Source organism: Hypanus sabinus, chromosome 19 (assembly GCF_030144855.1).
Source record: "Hypanus sabinus isolate sHypSab1 chromosome 19, sHypSab1.hap1, whole genome shotgun sequence".
Lineage (NCBI taxonomy): Eukaryota > Metazoa > Chordata > Chondrichthyes > Myliobatiformes > Dasyatidae > Hypanus > Hypanus sabinus.
The window spans coordinates 35,066,401-35,087,585 of NC_082724.1; the positions used below are offsets into that span (position 1 = coordinate 35,066,401).

At 41.6% G+C, this 21,185-nt stretch overlaps 1 protein-coding gene across 2 annotated transcripts in view; it reads right to left on the reverse strand.

The window, feature by feature from the left end:
- The window catches only part of frmd4bb (FERM domain containing 4Bb), a 317,520-nt gene extending 310,796 nt beyond the window's left edge, over positions 1 to 6,724 (reverse strand). The window contains exon 1 of one of the 2 annotated variants that reach the window (XM_059944312.1): positions 6,399 to 6,724. The gene's annotated coding sequence lies outside the window, so the exon portion shown is untranslated. The remainder of the gene's footprint in view (positions 1 to 6,398) is intronic. The other variant, XM_059944313.1, reaches the window with a different exon arrangement.
- Positions 6,725 to 21,185: the final 14,461 nt, after the last annotated feature.

The following is a 21,185-nucleotide window of genomic DNA, read 5'->3' on the forward strand; positions in this document are numbered from 1 at the left end:
GTCATTAATTCAATACATAACGTAATCAATGCCACTTATGCTTTCTTCTTAAGCACCATCAGTGAAGCATCCAAACTGGTTGGTGGTGGCAGTGTGCTACAGTGGTACAACCTGTCCCTACACCTCCCCCCTTACCAGCATTCCGGGCCCCAGACAGTCCTTCCAGGTGAGGCAACACTTCACCTGCGAGTCTGCTGGAGTCTTCTATTGCATCCGGTGCTCCTGGTGCAGCCTCCTCTACATCGGCGAGACCCGACGCAGATTGAGGGACTGCTTCATCGAGCACCTGTCTGTCACAATAGACAGGACCTCCCGGTTGCCACCCACTTCAACTCTGCCTCTCATTCCCATCTGGATATGTCCATACATGGCCTCTTCTTCTGCCATGATGAGGCCAAACTCAGGTTGGAGGAACAACACCTCATCTACCATCTGGGTAGCCTCCAGCCTGGTGGTATGAATATTGAATTCTCCAATTTCCGGTAATTCCCTCCCCCTCCCCCTATCCCAGGTCCCTCTCTGCCTCTCTCCCCTTTCAACTTTCTGCTTCTTTACAGTTCTTTCATGCTTATCCCCACTCCCCCTTATCTTTCCTCTGATTGGTTTTCCACCTGGTGCCTCTAGACCCTACCCCCTCCCCTATCTCTATTGTAGTGAGAGGCTTCGGTTCTCTCCCCCACCCCCCTCATTCCTGATGAAGGGTCTCGGCCCGAAACGTTGGCTACTCTTTTCTCACGGATGCTGCCTGACCTGCTGAGTTCTTCCAGCCTTGTGTACGTATTCTTAGATCCACAGCATCTGCAGTTGTATTTTAGTGTTTTGCTACAATGGGATCCTTCTCTACAGAACCTCTGCAGCCCCCAGCATGTACTTCTGCACCCTGGAATGTGCCAGTCACAACAATACTTCATGGGCATCTCCTCCAGTCTTCACAAAACCCTACACATTCCATTTGACTAGATACTTCCATCTATCAGACCACATAGCAGCATATTTTTGTATGCAACAACCAAACATTCCCAAAGTTACAGTACCATGATAGGTTGTCAAGAATAATGCTGTAATCATTCGCATTTCTTCCAGGTTTTAATTATGAGGCAATTTATAGCTGTTAATTAACAAGGCTATGGATAGAAGAGCTAGCAATTCTAAGCCCCAAAATCCCCATTCCCCACATGAGACAGCTGTAGCACTCTGCAAACTTGATGAGAATGTGGCAGGACTTGGAGCAAAGTTACCCCAATAAATATTGTTTTCCTATTTTCCCCCTCTGTGTACTTTCAACACTACCTTCCAACCCAAGGAATATAACTGGCCTTTGAAAACATAACACTACTCTCTGTGCAGGACTCATCCCAAGGGCTGCCTTTGAACCCCAACTGCTCAAGCAGTTTCTTTTTTCCCTTGAAAAATAATGTCCCTCAGTGCTTCCAATTTTACTGTTTGTTCACTAATTGCAGAATTACTTCTTTAAAAACGTAGGCGACAGTGTAAAATATAAGCATCTTTTGGGGGTAACAAAGAATGACTGCTGCTAATGCACAGACAAATGCAGTTGCTTGGTGCTTCAGCCTCTTGGTAATCTAACCCACAGGACCTGGGCAAAATAACTTACTGAGCCTCCAGTTAAGTTTTTCTTTGCCATTTTAGCTCATAGCCATGATGCTCTCACAGATCATGTGAGAAAAGAACACAATAACATAACCCTGATATAATTTTTACTCATTTTCTTCCCGTTACTTTTAAACCTTTCTAATCCTTGTCACCAATTGGATCAAGGCTGAGTCTAGTACTGCTAAATTCCTAACGGATACAGGAGATCAAAGCTGTGGGTTTATTCTAATTCTACTAGAGAGGAACTTGATACATTTGGAGTTTACTGATTACACTTATGGCCTGGCACTACAACCAAGTATATTCTTGTCAGTGATATGCTTGCTTTTGTATTTGACAAATCCTTATCAGGAGGAAGCTTGTCTGAATCTGAAACATGAAACAACTGTGCTGCAAAGACTACAAAACTTATTATGCAGCTAGCAGGAAGCTACAAATACATCCATTTCGATGATCTAACATTCATTTCTGGGCTTAGCTTTTCATCAGACTGCTGCACAGATTGATTTTTTTTTGCGAAAATAAACTTGGGCCAAATACAACAGAACTGCCATCATCACCAATCAATGAGACAAGCCTGCAGCCGATACTCCAGTTTCGAAAACATCAGTGACCTGATTTTGCATTCGCTTTACACTCTTCTGATAAGCATTTTTATTTAAAAAATAACTCGCACTTCACTTTAGAACATATTCAAATGCAAGTATCTTACTTTCTTGTGTTAAAGGCAAAATTCTTGAATAAATGTAAGATAGAAAATCTTGTCATTCCATATCCAAATGGCATGTATTTTATGTCAGTGAAACTGGCAGCAAGACCTGATCACAGACAGGACATAACACTACGGTATAGGATCAGGACCTTTAACCCACAATAATGAAATGCCTAACTAACTTAATTACTTCTGCCTGCATAATGTGCATAGCCTTCCACTCGCTATGTATTGATGTGCCTAAGAGACTCTTAAATGCCTCTAATCATATTTTCTTCCACTACTACCCCTTGTACCATATTCCAGGCATCCCCCATTGTGTGAAAATGCACCCCATTCATCTCATTTGAATTACCCCCTCACATATCAAACTCACGTTCTCTCGTATTTGACATCCAACCTTGCAGGACAAAGATACTGGCTATCTATAGATCTTATAAAGTTCTACCAGTTCTTTCCTTTAGCCTCTGCTACTCCAGAGAAAACCAAGTTTGTCCAAGTTCTTCCCCAATGCCGTCTAATCCAGGCAGCACTCTGGTAACTTTTTTCTGCACCCTCTCCAAAGCCTCCACATCCTATAACGGCGAGACCAGAATTAAGTGCAATACTCTAGATGTGCCCTAATGTTTTATAAAGCTGCAACACATCTTCCCAACCCCTGAACTCAATGCCTCAACTAATAAAGGCATGCGTGCATTATGCCTTCTTGCCACCCTATCACCTTGTGCAGCCACATACAATGAACTATGGACAGGACCTCAATAGCCCTCTGCACATCAACACTATTAAGGGTCTTGCCATTAATAGTGCTCTGTTTCATTTGCATTTGCACCACCTCATGTTTGCCCAGGTTAAACTCGATTTGTTATTTCGCAACTCATTTCTGCAGCTGATCTATAATCCTGTTGTACCTTTTGGCAAACTGCTACACTCTCAGAATGAGACACCAATGAACAGAAGAAATATATAAGAAACAAATTAATTTTATGAATTTCATTGATCAAGGGATTAGTCAGTGGATTAGCATTCATCCCCTTATAAAACAGCAACCAAAATTATGACAAGGCGGAAAATTGCTAAGCATACAACATCAGACTTCATACACACTTGGCTGGAAAATCCACTGCTGGGATCTCTGCCTTTCATCTTGGCCTCTCCTAAATCCCAGCCAAAACCAGACTTGCACTTTTCTGGACTGGAGCAGTGAACTGCAGCGTATCATGGAATGTGCACTGAAAAGGTTGATGGTTAACAGGTATAGCACACCACATATTTTAAATAATGCTAGTGAGTCATAACTTTCAGCTGTTTTCCCACCCAAGAACGCAGTTATGGACTTTTGCAAGTTTAAAATAACAGTGCACTGGCCTGTTTCTCCTGAACTCAAAGTCACAAGAAATAAAGAGGCAAGCTTCTACCTCATCTTTAAAACCTCACCAATGGTAGTGGAAACTACACAATGTAGTATTCTCTCAGCCAACAGACCACGACCAAACAAGCTTGTACCAGAGCATAACAAACTTACCAAGTGCTCCGCAGCCAATTTAATCACTCTCCCTTTTCTCGGTAGAAAATGCATCAAGTCCTACTCAATTTTAGTAGCAAATAGAAACTAATATCTCAGATTCAGTATAATAGATTTACGTGCAAGCTCATTTTGTTTAGTGCACAAATATTACACAGGATCCAGGTAAATCTGTTTTTATAGTGTCAGATGTTTCCCATATTTGCTCCTGGCTCATGTTCTGTGCTCTTCAATGATGGGTTATTGAGGGAATCCACATAATAGGACACAATAACTGCAATGCCTGAGAGATTACAGCTGAGACCTCCCACTAGAAAAATGCTCCTCACTTATTCAAGTTGATTGTCAGGTCAACCCTCAGCCTGGCAGACATCAAGAATCCAACAGTGTGGAAGACTGTCTGGACACGCGCACTGGCACTACATTACTTCTGTTGATGCTTTAATTCCCTGCACAACACCAGTGTTTCCAATAAATCTGGTTGTAATGTACATTGGCTATGACTCATGCACCAGTGCAGAACTTGCACAAATTGGTCCTTCTATTACTTTAATCTACCCCTTTCAGACTCCAAAAAAATATGCAAAAAGGCATGAAAGTATCAGATGAGAAATTATTGTTACCCATTTTAGCAAAGAAATGCTATATTTGCATCCATATACTAACAGATGTGTTCAATCATTAAAAAAATAAAATACTATAGAAAAATAGGCTGAATAATCATCCTACAAATGCTCCACGCATTTTACTGCCTGCATTAACACCGAAAATTTCCAGGCTTTTGTTAGAAATCTTAGATTTTTCTGCTTTACCAATAGTCTCTAAAGCTGCCCTGAGCATTTCACTACAGAATGATTAATGACCACCTTCCTCACTGTGGAAGATTTTAAAAACAGCAAATAAACAAAACACGGGCCATAATGTTACACTATGTGGGGTTCTTTAGAACAACCTCATTAAAAAATAATTGAAAGGAAAGGTCAACATTTCTTAATTACATTTGATTTTAATTATTGATATGAATCATTTTCAATCCACATTAGAATAACAGATGCCTCAGGTTACCTTTCATAGTATATTATTTTTTAAATGGGGAGAGGCAAAATGATGCCAAAATATCTAGTGGGGTGATTAAAATTGTGGGCTGATGCACATCTGAATACCATCAATCTCAGTTGAGTTATGCATCTTCCCAGAAAGCCTATAATTTATGTGGAGAACCATATATCTACTGGCTTAGTCTGACAGCACTGTAGGAAAGGCGGCTCCGTTTAGTCACGTGAGTCCTAAATACTTGCATTGTTAACACGGAGCTTCAGGAATCTTACACTGTCCTTCAATGGTGTGAGAACCAAGTTCCACCAGCTTTATAAGGAGCCTGGGTGGAAGTAAAAATATATAATTACTTTTCTTTGACATAATCCAAATTAACGTAAACCACATTCGAAGTAATGGTAAAATACTGTTAACTCCCCTAAAATGACTCTCTTCTTGCTGCTCAGAAAACACTGTCTTTTGTTGGTTTGCATCTCTCCCTACATAGTTAAAAACAATTTGATCCAGGTACTGTTTACTGAAGCATTACAAAAATTCAGCTCAAGAAATCAAGTTACATTAGATCAAATGGGCAATACAATTAATCTTACAGGTGCTTGTAAGAAAATGGGATTTGCAAGTGCATGAAGCTTTATTGAGATTGGCAATTAGTACAAATAATTCCTTTAGTATTCTTTGGAGTATCATTAAAAAAATCACAGCCTTCTCATTTGTGCATAGGACAAGTACCTGAATTTTCAATGCACAATTTCGTTTCTTTTGTAAAAAGCATTGAGATTCCCGCTGAGTTTATATGGCCCTACTTATAAATAAGTAATGGCCTCGCATTACGAAAATGAATTAAAATTCCCTTAAATTTTTAATAAGATTAATTTAAATTTATAAATTAACATCAATTTTGGTCTCAGGGCTTGCCCTGTTCAAGTGCAGTTACCAAGCTAACGCCAGCCCAAGTTCAGCTAAATCAGTTCGATTGCCGTATACACACTGAAGAAGGGACACGGTTCGTCTCTCGGCCAAATGAACCACTCGCAAAATCCTCCAGCCAGACTGGAACCTTAACAGGCACTCATACAGTCACAGAAAAGGAGAATTTTTGCTTGATACATCAATTTGACTGATTATATAGTGTGATTTGTTACCAAAAAATGAATAAATAACACAAAGACAAAGTGAGGTGTACAACATAGGTTTCAATATGCATGGTTCAAAAGCTGGCCTTTTGTAGAGAACCTCGATGTTTTCAAGATAACGAGCTAGACGGAAACAGAACTTTAAACGAGAAGTGTTGCCATTGTTTCAGTTCTAAGGTTACTGCTGACTAGACAGTTTAGTATCTCAGTCGACTACAGCTACAGAACTGAGTGGGTAATTGTCCACAGCTTTACGTGTGCCTATAATTCACACTGCAAACTGGATATCTTGCTTACCACAGACCCGAAATTTATTAGAGAAACGCCCTTCGAAAATGCATTCAGAGATAAAACTCACCTTCCACTCGGGATGTCGTCTTTACCGTGCAGTTTTTGGTAACGCTTCTCCAGATAAAATGGAACACAGACGTCCAAAACACAAAACCCTCAACCGATATTTCACTTTTCCTTTCTCTCGTTCATCCAGTCCTTCTCGGCACGTGAGACTCCAGTTTAATTGTCGCCTCTGCTCTTCAGTCAGGAAGCTGTCTGTGCATATCCAGGCTGTTTACAGTCACACGCCGCCTACCACGCCTCACAGCCTCGGCTTTCCCTTCGCCAACACACAACCCCCTGCAGCTCCCACCGCCAGTGTGATATTACCGCCTTCTCACGGATTGATGCGCCGCTCTGATGGAATACAATGAGGCAAGGGAGGTCCCTAGTGGTAGTAAGGACTCCCTCATATCAAGCAAAAGCGTCCGCGGCTGGCGAGCTAGAATGTGCATCAGATCCGTAAATACATAATAATTCGATTGGTAGTCAGCATCATCATCTCTCGTACCGTCCAACATATGCTTCATTGAATGTGACTACTAGCGCCGTTCTTTGTTGAAATTTTCAGTGACGATATTCGGTATTAGTTTGATTATGGTTAGTGATTAATAAACCGTAACACGTGCGTTGGGTAATAGGAAGAGAAGCTGGATACCAATTACTGTATATACTTGAAGAAACGTGATAGGAACAGTACACATACGAATGAAAATAAGGGTTGTTCATTACGTCTCACCCACTATTTCAGAATCACAATTGAAAAAAGCTCTCAGAAATGTATCGTATCTTACATCTCATCAAAAATCCCCTGTTGATAATTGAAATGAATTGTAACAGTAATTATAAGAAGTGACTGGGTATTACAGATGTTCTCAATTGCACATCACCTTGAATTTATAAAGAACGATCGTAGGATTTCAGAAAATTATCCGAGTAAATGCAAGTAATATTTCACTTGAACATCAGAAATTATTTTTTAAAAATTAGAAAATGGTGGAGAAAGCCAACAGATCAGGAAACATCTGTGGAAAAGGAAACAGACAATATTTCATGTTTGGGAACCTTTATGGAGTCCTTTATTAAGGTTGAGGTTTTGGGGTACTTGGAGGCACATGATAAAACAGGTGGAAGTCAAGAGGATTTCATTAGGGAGAAATCTTGCATGACAAATCTGTTGGAATACTTTGAGGAAATAATTGGCAGGATAGACAAACGAGAGTCAGCGGAGTTATGAAGCTTATAAAGTTTATAAGTAGACTATCGAATGTGTTGTACCAATGACGTGCAGAGCTGTTACAGATGTGACCATTCAGCCGAGACTTGAGAATCCCATCCATCAATCATGGTATTATTCACAATAAATTCAGTGGAATTCTCTCCAACATGGCCAATATTTATCCAAACAATATTGTTAATAAACAAGCTGCTTTACTACTCAACAGTGACTTCAAAAGCTCATTATTGGCTTAAAGCAGTTTGGGATGAGCTGAAGTTTGAAATTTCCCTTTCATAAGTCGTTCCACTATACTTCATTCTCTGGATTACATTTACCACTTTCACATCAAAAACAAAAAATGATAGATGACTCAGCTACATTTTAGAATATAAACACAAGACATTTGACAGATGCTGGAAATCCAAAGTAACACACACCAAGTGCTGTAGGAACTCAGTAGGTCAGGCAGCATCTATGGAAAGGATGAAAGAGTCAACGATTCAGGCCTGGGCCCTTCATCAGTCTTGCCTGAATGACGGAATTCTTCCAGCTTTTTGTGTACACTTTCAAGCATCTGCAAAAAAAGGGAAGGAAAATAGTGGTATTGTTGTAATCATTAAAATGAAAGATTACCCTTTAAAATGAAAGATTATGGCTTTTAATTTGCTTTTGTCATTTGTAAATGGCTAGTGATGGTGGAAGCATAAAGAAACGTGAAAATGAGGGATGATTGGTTACAAGATCAGGATTTCAACAGGTTTCCTAGGATTCTTTTAAATCATTGTAAACAGAATTAATAATACCAGCTTGTGTTGGTATAGTACACTGAATGCATGAGTTCTTTTTCTAGGGATATCAATTCAGCCTTATCAAGCAAAATTTTGATAACAAGCTAAATAAGAATAAACTAGCATAGAAGATAAACTGTAAGTTGAAGAGAAGTGGGTTGTGAAGAGAGCTGGACAGGAATTCTGGAGGTAAGGCCGCAGCTGTTGAAATGATGCCTTCCAATCGTAGGTTAGCTACCATTAAACGTTCTCAAAAAACAGAATTAGAGTATATGCAAACCCCATTTCCAGAAAAGTTGGGATATTTTCCAAAATGCAATAAAAACAAAAATCTGTGATATGTTAATTCATGTGAACCTTTATTTTACTGACAGAAGTACAAAGAAAAGATTTTCAATAGTTTTACTGACCAACTTAATTGTATTTTGTAAATATACACAAATTTAGAATTTAATGGCTGCAACACACTCAACAAAAGGTGGGACAGAGGCATGTTTACCATTGTGTTACATCACCTTTCCTTTTAATAACACTTTTTAATTGTTTTGGAAGTGAGGATACTAATTGTAGTAGATTTGCAAATGGAAATTTTGTCCATTCTTGCTTGATACAAGACTTCAGCTGCTCAACAGTCCGTGGTCTCTGTTGTCTGATTCTCCTCTTCATGATGCACCATACATTTTCAATAGGAGATAGATCTGGACTGGCAGCAGGCCAGTCAAGCACATGCACTCTGTGTCTACAAAGCCACGCTGTTGTAGCCCGTGCAGAATGTGGTCTGGCATTGTCCTGCTAAAATAAGCATGGACGTCCTGGGAAGAGACATCGCCTTGATGGCAATATATGTCTCTCTAAAATCCTAATATATGCCTCAGAGTCAATGGTACCTTCACATACATGCAATTCACCCATGCCATGGGCACTGATGCACCCCCATACTATCACAGATGCTGGCTTTTGCACCTTTCGCTGATAACAATCAGGATAGTCGTTTTCATCTTTGGCACGGAGAACTCGATGCTCGTTTTTTCCGAAAACTAGCTGAAATGTGGATTCATCTGACCACAGCACATGCTTCCACAGTCTTTCGGTCCATTGAGATGAGCTCGGGCCCAGAGAACTCGCCAGCGTCTCTGCATAGAGTTGATGTATGGCTTCCTCCTTGCGTAATACAGTTTCAAGTTGCATTTCTGGATGCAGCGATGGACTGTGTTAAGTGACAATGGTTTTCCGAAGTACTCCTGAGCCCAGGTGGCTATAATTGTCACAGTAGCCTGACGGTTTCTTAGGCAGTGCTGCCTGAGGGCACGAAGATCACACACATTCAACGGTGGTTTCCGACCTTGCCCTTTACGCACTGAGATGTCTCTGAATTCTCTGAATCATTTCATAATATTATGTACTGTAGATGTTGAAAGACCTAAATTCTCTGCAATCTTGCATTGGGAAATGTTCCTTTTGAACTGACTAACAATTCTCTCACGAATTTTAGCACAAAGGGGTGAGCCACGACCCATCCTTGCTTGCAAAGACTGAGCCTTTGATGGACGTTACTTTTATACCCAGTCATGATACCTCAGCTGCTACCAATTAGCCTGCTTAATGTGGAGTCTTCCAAACCGGTGTTACTTGAATATTCTGTGCACTTTTCAATCTTATTTTAACTCTGTCCCAACTTTTGTTGAGTGTGTTGCAGCCATCAAATTCTAAATTTGTGTATATTTACAAAATACAATTAAGTTGGTCAGTAACTGTTGAAAATCTTTTCTTTGTACTTTTGTCAGTTAAATAAAGGTTCACGTGAATTAACATATCACTGATTTTTCTTTTTATTGCATTTTGGAAAATATCCCAATTTTTCTGGAAATGGGGTTTGTAGATGAGACAGTGTGTTTTATATATATATTACATACCCATATGTTCAATCACTGTATCATATATATAGAGAGTGAACACATGGGCCATAGATTCTTGAGTACATTCAGGAATAAAGCTTAAAGGCATAACAAAAGTTTTAGTCAAGGAGTAAACAGTCGACAGTTTAGGCCGGATCCTTCGTCAGGACTGGGAAGTCTGTCCCACTCCTGATGAAGAGTATTGGCCTGAAACATCAAGTGTTTACTCTTTTCCAATAGATGTTCCTGGCTTGCCGAGTTCCTCCGCCATTTTGTGTGTATCAGTTTGCTTCCCAGCATCTGCAGGTTTTCTCTTGTTTTAATCAAAGTTTGAGGTGAGGCTGGGTGGAGTTGAGTGGTTACACAGGGGAAAATAGGCCGTGTTATTGTTATAGTGGATATTTGCTCAAAAGTTCTTTTCCTGGATCAACAACGTGCTTACAGTTCAGCTTGTTGCTAGGAAGAAAGTTCAAGGTAACATGTAAGGAAATTCATTCTAGATTTTGGACAAACATAGAAACAAGCCCTTCACCCCATCAAATCAGCAATGACTAATGTAAATGTTAATTCCACAAAAATCCAATCTTTTATTCTCCCCATTTATTTGTTCCAGTTTCTACCAATCAGCCACTATGATAGGGGCAATTTAGAGTGACTAATTAACCTACCGACATTTGTGTCTTTGGGAAGTGGGAGAAATCCAAAGCAAAGGGGAAACCCTTTGGTGACAGAGAGGATGTGCATACTTGACAGCATCTGAAGGCAGTTCAATGGATCTGTGAGGCATCGACAACCGGAGGCACTAAGAGAGGTGTAAGATGAGACAGGCTTAGTTATCATCAGTGTGCATATGGAAAGGAATACTATATCCCCAGATTATGCCACTGTGAGAAGGAGGATTTAATGCCAGCTCCCTTCCAGCCCTGTTGATAAATCTGCTCCCTTGATTCCGTGTGGAAATGTGGTCCCACTGATTTTGTGACTGGGCCATTGTTCTTTGTCTGAGAAGGGAGTCAGATTTACCAGTGCATATACAGGGGATCCAGCTCCGGCTGTTGCCCCTTCATTTGGAACTAAAGTAGCACCGTTTTGGAAGCAAATTTTTTGATGTGTGAAAAGCTGTTGGTATGGTATGCCAGATTCCTGCAAGTGCTGTCAGCATCAAATTTGTGAGACTTAACTAATTGGCCGTATCTGTGAGCTAAATTTTCCAAATTCATCGGCTGCTGGGAGGACAGATTTAGTCACACAATATTGAAAATTTCAGACGTTGTCCGTACAGTACGTCAAGTTGCTCTTTGGAAACGTCTCTTCGGTAAACATTTCTTAACAGAAGGGAATCAAAATACACATGCGGATGGACATGAGGAGGATTTGAGCTGTATGGGCAAAGTTGTGAGTTGGTGAGCAATACTCACTATGACATAGAAAGAGACTGTTCTGCCCATTGTTCCATGCTAGCTACCTAGAGGGTGATCAGTCACATTCCACCCATCCCCCGCATTTCCCATTAGCCCTGCTTTCCATACTCTGCTACATGTTCTTTTTGATTGTTACCACTATCCTCCATTGTCGTGGAGACGTTATTGGTGCCTGTGTAGAGTTGCACATCGTCCCTGTGCCCGTTCCCGAATGCCATACAATAGCCAGCTAATAAGTAGCGTGGCTGAAGAATGTGGTTGTAAACTGGGACATCCAGAAGAATCCCACATGGCCAAAGGAACATCAGCACAGTGCCCTCTATTGCCCCTCTATGCCTTGCAATGTCAAGTACTTTAGAGAAAATCTTCAAGCTCAATAACTAAGTTTCATGCGTCGTTGGACGATGAAGTCCAACTGAGGTTGCCATAGAGTCAGAAGGAGACAACTCCATTCATATCCAGGCCTAGAATATCTATTGATGGAAGACAAATTATCAGTGGCTCTGTTGGTAAAATTTTCTTTCCAGCCGATTGAGAGGCACCATTGACCGGGGTTCAGTAGAGATTGACACCTGGGTTCAGTAGCTGTGCAAGTCTGGACTCGATGGGCCCATGGAACAAGAAGCAGAGAGAGTGAACCCAGGAATTAACAGTGGAAAAGTGCATGTAGCCACAATTTCTTTCTACCACTTCTCCGCAGTCTTCATCCATGTGCTTAGGAAATAGGCATTACCTTATCAATCAAATGCTGCCACAAGAGATTTCTTTTACAAAATCAATCAAAACTGAGTTATAGGATATAGAACATAGAACAGTACAGAACAGGGAGAGGCCCAGGCTCTTTGACCCAAAATGTTGTGCCAAACCAATTAAATTAGTAATCAAATGGCCAGCTAAACTACTCTTCACTGCTTACTCAATGTTCATATCCTTCCATTTTTCCTGACATTCATGTGACTATCTTAACATCCCTTAAAGGTCTCAAATGAATCTGCCTCTCTATGACTTCAAACAGCACATGTCAGGCACTCTCTACTCTGTAGGAAAAACATGCCCCTCACATCTCCTTTGAAATTACCCCCCTCACCTTAAATGTATGCCCTCTGTTATTAGACATTTCAGTGCTAAGAAAGATATACTGTCTGTCTGCACTGTCTTACAGAGTAATAGAATTGTATCGTCCAGCTATGTCAAGCTTATCTTCCCTTGCCTTGCCTTGCATCCTTAACTCCTGGTGGAGTCGTCGGGGCACCGTCACGACAGCTTTGCACCAGTCTGTTCCATCTGTCGCGGTTGTGTGCCAGAGCCTGGGTCACCACAGATGTTTTCGCTGTCCATTCTTTAATGTCGTCTGTCCATCTTTTCCTCTGTCTGCCTCTCCTTTTCCCCTCCACAGTTCCTTGTAGAATGGTCTTTGCAAGGCCACTGGATCCTGTTACATGGCCGTACCATCTCAGCTTTCTTTTCTTCACCGTTGTGGGAAGGTCTTCATGAGGGCCAAAGTGGTGCTGGGTGGTCTTGCGGACCTGCTCATTTGTGATGTGGTCCAAGTATGAGATGCCCAAGATGTTGTGATAGCATCTCATTTCCAATGCCTGTATCTTCCTCTTTAGCTCTGCTGTAAGGGACCATGTCTCGCATGCGTACAGGAATTTGAAGAATACCAATGCACGCAGGAGTCTGATCTTGTACTTCATGGTGATGTTGCTGTCCCTCTATATTGTCTTGAGTTTGGATAGTGCAGTCATTGTCTGTGTGGTTCTTGCCAGGACTTCTGCTCTTGATCCTTCATCACTGATGATTGCCCCTAGGTATTTGAACTGCTGCGCTGTCTCAAGTTTCTGACCATGGACTGAGATGTCTGTTGTGACGGCACCATTGGCATTTGCCATGAGCTTGGATTTCTCAGCACTTATTTCCATTCTAAACTTTGTGGAGGCTCTGTCAAGATGGCTGAGCAGGTTGGCCAGTTCGTCCTCTTTTCCTGCAAGTCCATCAATGTCGTCAGCAAATCTTAGGTTTGTGATGTTCCTCCCTCCGATGCTGACTGTGCCCACATGATCTTCAAGGGCATCACTCATAATCCATTCCAGGAAGACGTTGAAGAGAGTGGAAGAGAGGAGGCAGCTCTGACGGACTCCTATTGAGGTATGGAACCACTTCCCGATGGTGCCTCGAGCGAATACTGCACTGGTTGCCTTGGTGTAAAGCTGATGGATTGTATGAATCAACCTCTGCCCCATGTTGAATTCCTTCATGGTGGCCCATAAGGCATCATGCCAGACTCTGTCAAATGCCTTTTTGAAGTCTGTGAAGACGTGGTAGAACACTCTCTGGTGCTGAAGGTGTTTCTCACAGAGGGTGCAGAGGTTGAAAATCTGCTCAGTGATGCTTCTGCCCGTACGGAAGCCAGCTTGTTCCTTGGCAACGATGTCTTCTGCCGGAGGTCTCAGTCTGTTCAAGGTGATTCTGAACATTACCTTGCTTACACGTCTGATCAAACTGATGGTATAGTAATTCTGGCAAAGTTGGAGATTGCCTTTCTTGGGAAGCACAATGATCAGCGACTGAGTCCAAGGTGCTGGCTATTCACCTGTCTGCCAGATGTTACTGCAGATGGTGGTAAGTATGTCTATTGTCTCTCCTCCATGCTTCAGCAGTTCACCAGGAATGTTGTCAACTCCTGCTGACTTCCTGCACTTCAGTGATTGTATTGTGGCTTCAACTTCTTCACACATGATTGGATAGCCTTACTCATTGGAGTCATCCAATGAGTCATCCTCATTGTTTTTCTTTGGTAACATCTTTCACCAGTTGGAATGCCTTCTTTGTGTTGTTGTTGGAGAGGCTGTCTTCAATGTCCGCTCATTGTTCGGCTATCCATCTTTGCTTTGCTTCCTTCATATCCCTCCTGATTTCCTTGTTGATTTTCCTGTATTCTGTTCTTCCCTCTGCTGTGTTTTTATATTTATTTAATTTTCTTCTTGTATCACACATATCCAGTATCTTGTTAGTGACCCATGGTTTAGACATACGGCGGCTTTTCCCCAGAATCTTGTTTGCTGTTTCCGCCATCAGTGCGTTAAAGTTATTGGAGGTGGTCTCCAGATCTTATCAAGGAGAAGTATTGGTGCAAACTTCCCCCCCCCCCCACCCCCAGATGCTGCCTGAAATTCTTCAGAGATGGCGAGGTCTTTCAGTTTTTCAAAGTCGTATCTCAGCCGGCTGTTTTTTGGCTTGTTGATTCTCCTCAAGCGTACTCTGATGTTCATCGTGACAAGGTCATGGTCACTGCCCACATCTGCTCCTGGGAATGTTCTGGTCTTCGGTCTGTTCACACCAGATTTGTGCCATCTTTGCACCAAGATGTAGTCAATCTGGTGATGTTGACCACTGGGGGCATGCCAGGTCCATCTTCGGGATGCTTTGTGCTCTCCAAGTGTGTTTGACAGCACTATGTTGTAATAGCTGGCAAATTCCATCAGGCGTAGTCCCCTCTCATGGAAGGTGTCATTGCATGAGGGGCCGATGAGATCCCCCCAATCATCTTGTGCGTCTCTGCCCAGCTTGGCATTCCAGTCACCCTGAATGATCAAAATATCTTTTTTGTCCACCTTGTCGATGACCTCTTGTAGTTTCTTATAGAATTCTATAATGTGTTCATCGTCGTAGTCTGTTGTTGGGGCGTAGACTTGTGCCACTGTGATGTAGAATGGCTTTACTCGCAGGCAGATGGTCATGAGCCTGCTTGACACTGGTTGGCATCCTAGGACAGTGTTCATGATGGATTTGTTGATTAGGAACTCTATGCATTTTCATGTCTATTCTCTTCTCTGCTATAATAGAGTACATGTCCTTCCTCAGTATGCACTTCTCCAGCATTCTTCCATCTGGCTTCAGAGCCCGAGGAGGTGCCAGTTGTATCCTTCCATCTCATGCTTGGTTCAGCGTTTTTACATTTCATGTGGTGATTGTAATGTTCTCTCTGCCACGGATCTTCTGTATTGAATCACCTGTAGAACATCTATCGCATCCACCCTGGTGTGAGATGGTTAGCGCGGTTATTGGTAACCTGTGCTGCAACCGATCCATGTGAAGTTGCTTTTTGGTGTGCTCATCATGCAGCATGTCTTGGGCATCTGAAACCTGGTGGAGCCCATCCCTCTCCGGGTTTGACCACAGCCGATTTCCTCCAACTAGGTGGCTAGCTTTGGTCGTGAACATGTGGCCATTATAGTTCATCTGAGAACCTTTCCACCCTGGCCGGTGATTTCATCATGGAAGTCATTCACCCAGTGGTGCCGTGTTAACACCACCCGCTCATATGGTTTAGCCCACCAGCTGAAGCATTTTACCGGGGTTTGGCGCTTGGAGCCAACATGTGAGAGATTTAGGAGATGGATGAGGACCGTCCACCATGTCTGGTAGGGAGCAGCATGCCAGACATCAAAGGTACTACCTCTATCCAGAGGCCCCTATACCCCAAGCTTATTCATCATGCTTTAAAATCTGAATTTTATCCTGGTCTAAAATAAAATTCTTGTTGGAATCTTCTTCCAAGACTCAAGATTCTAAATTGTTTATTGTCATTCTTCAGTAGACAAGCATAAAGGAGAGCAAAATGATTGCTACTTAGAAGATGAGGTAAAATAGCTCATTGATTTTACACAATATCAAGTGTGAGGAATATGCTCACTGAAGAAGTGTGAGAAGGTTGAGGTGTTTTCATCCATGGCACCTGTATGTTGTTTCCATTGAAAATTGAACCACTAATATGCAATGATCAGTGGTGAGACTATGTTTACAGTACTGTGAACAGTTTTAGGCTGGATGTGAATTTGATGGATTATTATGGGAAGGATAATTGATAAATGCAAACAAATGTATGTTGCAATGGGAATCCTAGCCCAAGGGCTTTCCATAACCTCAAGGAGCTCAGAGGATGTTAACTTAAGTTCAGCTCAGAGAATTTAAAATCCATGGAATGGGTGGAGAGCACATTCCTTCCCCAACTCCACCCTGATGGAGACCACCATACTGTAGCAACTGACAACTGAAGTTACAGCTTCACTGCAGGACCAGCAGTGTCCTGCAAAGGAGTCTCAGACTTATGCCTTTAAGATGAGATTGATTCTGACTGCCAACATGTCTGGCAGACTGTCTTCCAACAGATGGAATGATTTAGCACTCGAGTGGTGTAGTGAGGGCTCTATGGACCACAGCTATGATGTCCTCTCTCGGCATTGCTACTCTTTGCTAAGCTGTACCCTGCTATTGGCTTTCAGTAGGCATCCCAGCAGCTTCCATTCAGTCTTTAGTCCAGACCAGTTTCCAGTGATCTGTGGTCACATCTGCTGAAGGCTGGAAGACTTTTTACATTGATTTTTAGGCCATTGGGGAAGCACGATGCAGGAGTGGCAAGAAAGAAGGGCCTATATAAAGAGGATATCTATCAATCATATGATATGTTTTTATAGAATTTTATTCTGGATAAAATTATAAAATCAAATTTGAAAATACAGCATTGTTCAGAAGTCTTAGGCACATACATATAGGTAGGGAGCCTAAGACTTTTGCATAGTACAGTAGAAATCTTATAATTGCACTGTAATGCTATTGCAAAAAAAAAACAAATTTCATGGCATATGTGAGTAATGATAAAACTGATATGGGTCTTTGTTAAGGACTGAGAGTGGGAAGGGGGCAGGGAAAGGAGAATCATGGTTAGGAAACGGGGATTGGAGATGTGAGGGTATGGGAAGCATCAGAATGACATTCTGTAATGATCAATAATCCAGTGGATTGGGATCAAATGTCCTTGTCTGGTGTCTCAGGGCTGTGTGTGTCTGTAATAGTGCAAGCACCCCACCCAACCTCTGGCACTCTTTCTCTGCCACCTGTCCCACCCCACCCTCCCCCCATGGTGCTCCACCTTCGCCTTTCCCAACATCCTTTGCTCCTGTCAAATTTACAGACTTGCTTTCTGTTCCACATTGACAAATACAGTCTTGGGCACCTAGCTATATACATATATATATGTGCGTCAGACGATGTACAGTACTGTACATTTGCTGGTGGCTTCCTTATTTGTATCCACAAAGGTCAATGAATTGTTCAAATAAAGGAATAGTGAAGAGAGTTGGTGAAGGGGTAGGATTATTGAGTGTACTTGTAGAGAAGATGGATCTGATCGCAAACCACTTGGGCAGAATGTGAGTGTCGCTTTCAGCTTATTCTCTGTCCACATCGCTCCTTTCTTCTTCTTTGTGCTCCTGTTCTTAAGCATCTTGCCTAATAAGTGGTGGCAAGTAGTGTTTTCTTATGTTGGGAAGCCTTGGCAACAGGCAGCATACTATCAAAATTCTCGATGCCTCATTAAACAAGTACCCCTTAATCAAGGGCACTTCCAGATTGGTCCATATAATGGAAGTGTTGCTTGAGGATTCCAAGGGTGCATTTGATACTTTCAGTTATGGTAGCTTGGCTCACTGTGTATACCAGCTGGCGTTTGTGCTTGGTTCCACAACAGTCTAATAAACCACTTCAGATGCCTGGATGGCGAGATGGAAAAGCACACATCCTACCTTGCAGCCTAACCGATATTTAACACATCTTCACAGCGTGGAGAAGTGAAAAGCATGTGTCCATAAATAATTTAGTCACTGACTCCACTAAGGTTTCTATTAGCCCTCAGAAAATCAGGAATCCTGTTGCAAGAATTTCATGTCTGCATCCTTCCTGACAGAGCTTTGTGATCAAAAAGGACCTTTGTTCATCAAATATTTACAATACATCGAAACTATTAAAAGCAAATGAAAAGTAGACAGAAGAGTAATGTAAATGTTGAAAGGACAATTGTGAACTATTGTGAAATCATCGTTTTAGATACTGATTAAAATACTTCTTGTGTTATACAACTTAAAATAAATACATAAACATGAAGAAATCCTAGATAAGGCAATGACTGAATAGTAGATTAGGCAGTTTGAAGTTGACTTCAGAACACTTAATTTGGTAATAAATCTGTGTGTGTGTGTGTGTGTGTGTGTGTGTGTGTGTGTGTGTGTGTGTGTGTGTGTGTGTGTGTGTGTGTGTGTGTGTGTGTGTGTGTGTGTGTGTGTGTGTGTGTGTGTGTGTGTGTGTGAGAGAGAGATACAAATATTAACGTTATCGTATTGTCAAAAGACTTGGGTCATGATTCTGTGGATGATTTTAATTCTGTTTTTTTTCCTTGAGGATCTGACCTAAATGTATGTCTGTGCTGTTACCTTAATAACCAACAGAGGAAACAGCCAAACAATAGGATCCTATAAAGCCATTAGTTCATTCCCAAAGGGAGCAATGAGTCTTTTCCTCTTCTATCAGTGTGGATAACATGTTTAACAATTCACCTCAAGGTGTGTTTAATATCAATGAACATAGAGCGAGCGATATTAAAGCTTTGGATCAAGGCCTTACCTCAATCTGTTACTGTACAGTACAGTGACATCCAATACATACAGTTACTCAAGTACTTAGATAAAAACTAATGACTATTACAGCAATCAATGAATATCTTCATATCTTTTATCTTAAATTAATGTATTTCTTTAATTAAGTGATCTTCTGGCATAATTCAAACTGCATACAGATAATTGGTGTGTGGGTGTGTGTGTGTGTGTGTGTGTGTGTGTGTGCGCGCGCGCGGCGCCCTTTACTCCTGGTCGGGGCGCTGTCATGACAAGCTTTTTGCACTGATCTTTTTGGTGATTGCTCATCGTATGGCGTGTCTTGGGCATCTGAAACTTGATGGAGCCCATCCCTCTCCAGGTTTTTTTTTAACGTGGTCGAGTTGCTAGCTCGACACGCAACCCAGGCACGGATGAAGAGCGTGCAAGGGAGCCGGCTGGATTCGAACTTGAGACCTCTCGCCCCGAAGTCCAGCACTGATGCCACTACGCACCAGCCGGCCATTAGTAATAGTTCTCCTTTATTTGGATTATCCTTATTTTAACCTAGTTTACAGGTTTAGTAGAGACAGTGGTGCTTGAGAGTCAAGACCCACTGAACTACTATTAGCAGATGGACAGTGAGTAACTGGCTGTGTGCCATTGTGCCTAGTGTTCAATAAATTACAGTTGACAACTCACAGAACTGTCAGATACATGTTCTGTTATTACCTTCGGTTGGGGTAAAGCTCTTTAGATTTGTGGCAGTAATCATTTACGGTCTTTTGGGCACCAAGACTTGATTCTGAAAACCAATAAAAGGACTATGCTTTTAAGACATACGGCTTCACATATCTTTGAGGAAAGTAGAGGCTTTGCCATTTCACTTTCCCCTTTCAGCACGGTGACAATCAGAAATCTTTCTGATATTTAGCATGTTTAATTTGAATATTCCAAGCATAAATATGTATGTAATATTATGGCTGGGCTCTTCCTACTGACTTCCAAATTGATCTTGAATGTGTGACTCTAATGTAACCAGCTTTGACTAATATTTGCACATAATCTCTGGGTCAAGGGAGAATCGTTGATAAATTATTAAGTGTAGGATTCAATAATGACATTTACTTGGGATGTCCTGCTGTTTAAAGGTTCTACATAAATTTAAGTAATTGATGATAAACTATTAGTAAAAAATTCTCACAAGTAGCATGAAGTATTTATGTATAACTCAAGTGAATTTATCAAGGACCTGATTGATGAAGGTGATCCAGTGATTTGTGTGTCAGTTTGAATGGTGAGTAACAGCATGTAGCTGATTGAGAGCATCCTGACCGGCTGCATCCCTGCCTGGTATGGGAACTGTACTTCCCTCAATCACAGGATTCTGCAGAGAGTGGTGTGGACAGCCCAGCGCATCTGTAGTTGTGAACTTCCCATGATTCAGGACATTTACAAAGACAGGTGTGTGAAAAGAGTCCATAGGATCACTGGGGACCCGAGTCACCCCAACCACAATCTATTCCAGCTGCTACCATCTGGAAAACAGCACCGCAGCATAAAAGCCAGGACCAACAGGCTCTGGGACAGCTTCTTCCACCAGGCCATCAGACTGATGAACTCACACTGATTCTATGTCACAGTGACTGTTCTGTTTATTATAAATTACTATAAATTACTTTTATTGCACATTGCATATTTAGATGGAGATGTAGCATAAAGATTTTTGCTCCTCATGTATGTGAAGGATGTGAGAAATAAAGCCAATTCAATTCAGTTCAATATATTCCACACCACCTTCTTGTGTGTTTTTGGCAAACAAAACTCAAACACTATTGAGACCCTGTGTCTAGATATGGGATATGGCCCAGGGAAAATAAACTGCCTCCTTGAATATTTGCTCTGACTGCTGTATGCTTAACTCGTCGTCGAGGCTATCCCTCGAGGTCGAGGATGATGGTGTTTGTTCCATTGACCTATCACAGAGCAAAGACGCCTGTGCGTGTATTTGTTTAACGTGTACTGATGTTGCACTCCAAGAAGCACACGATACTTCACAAAT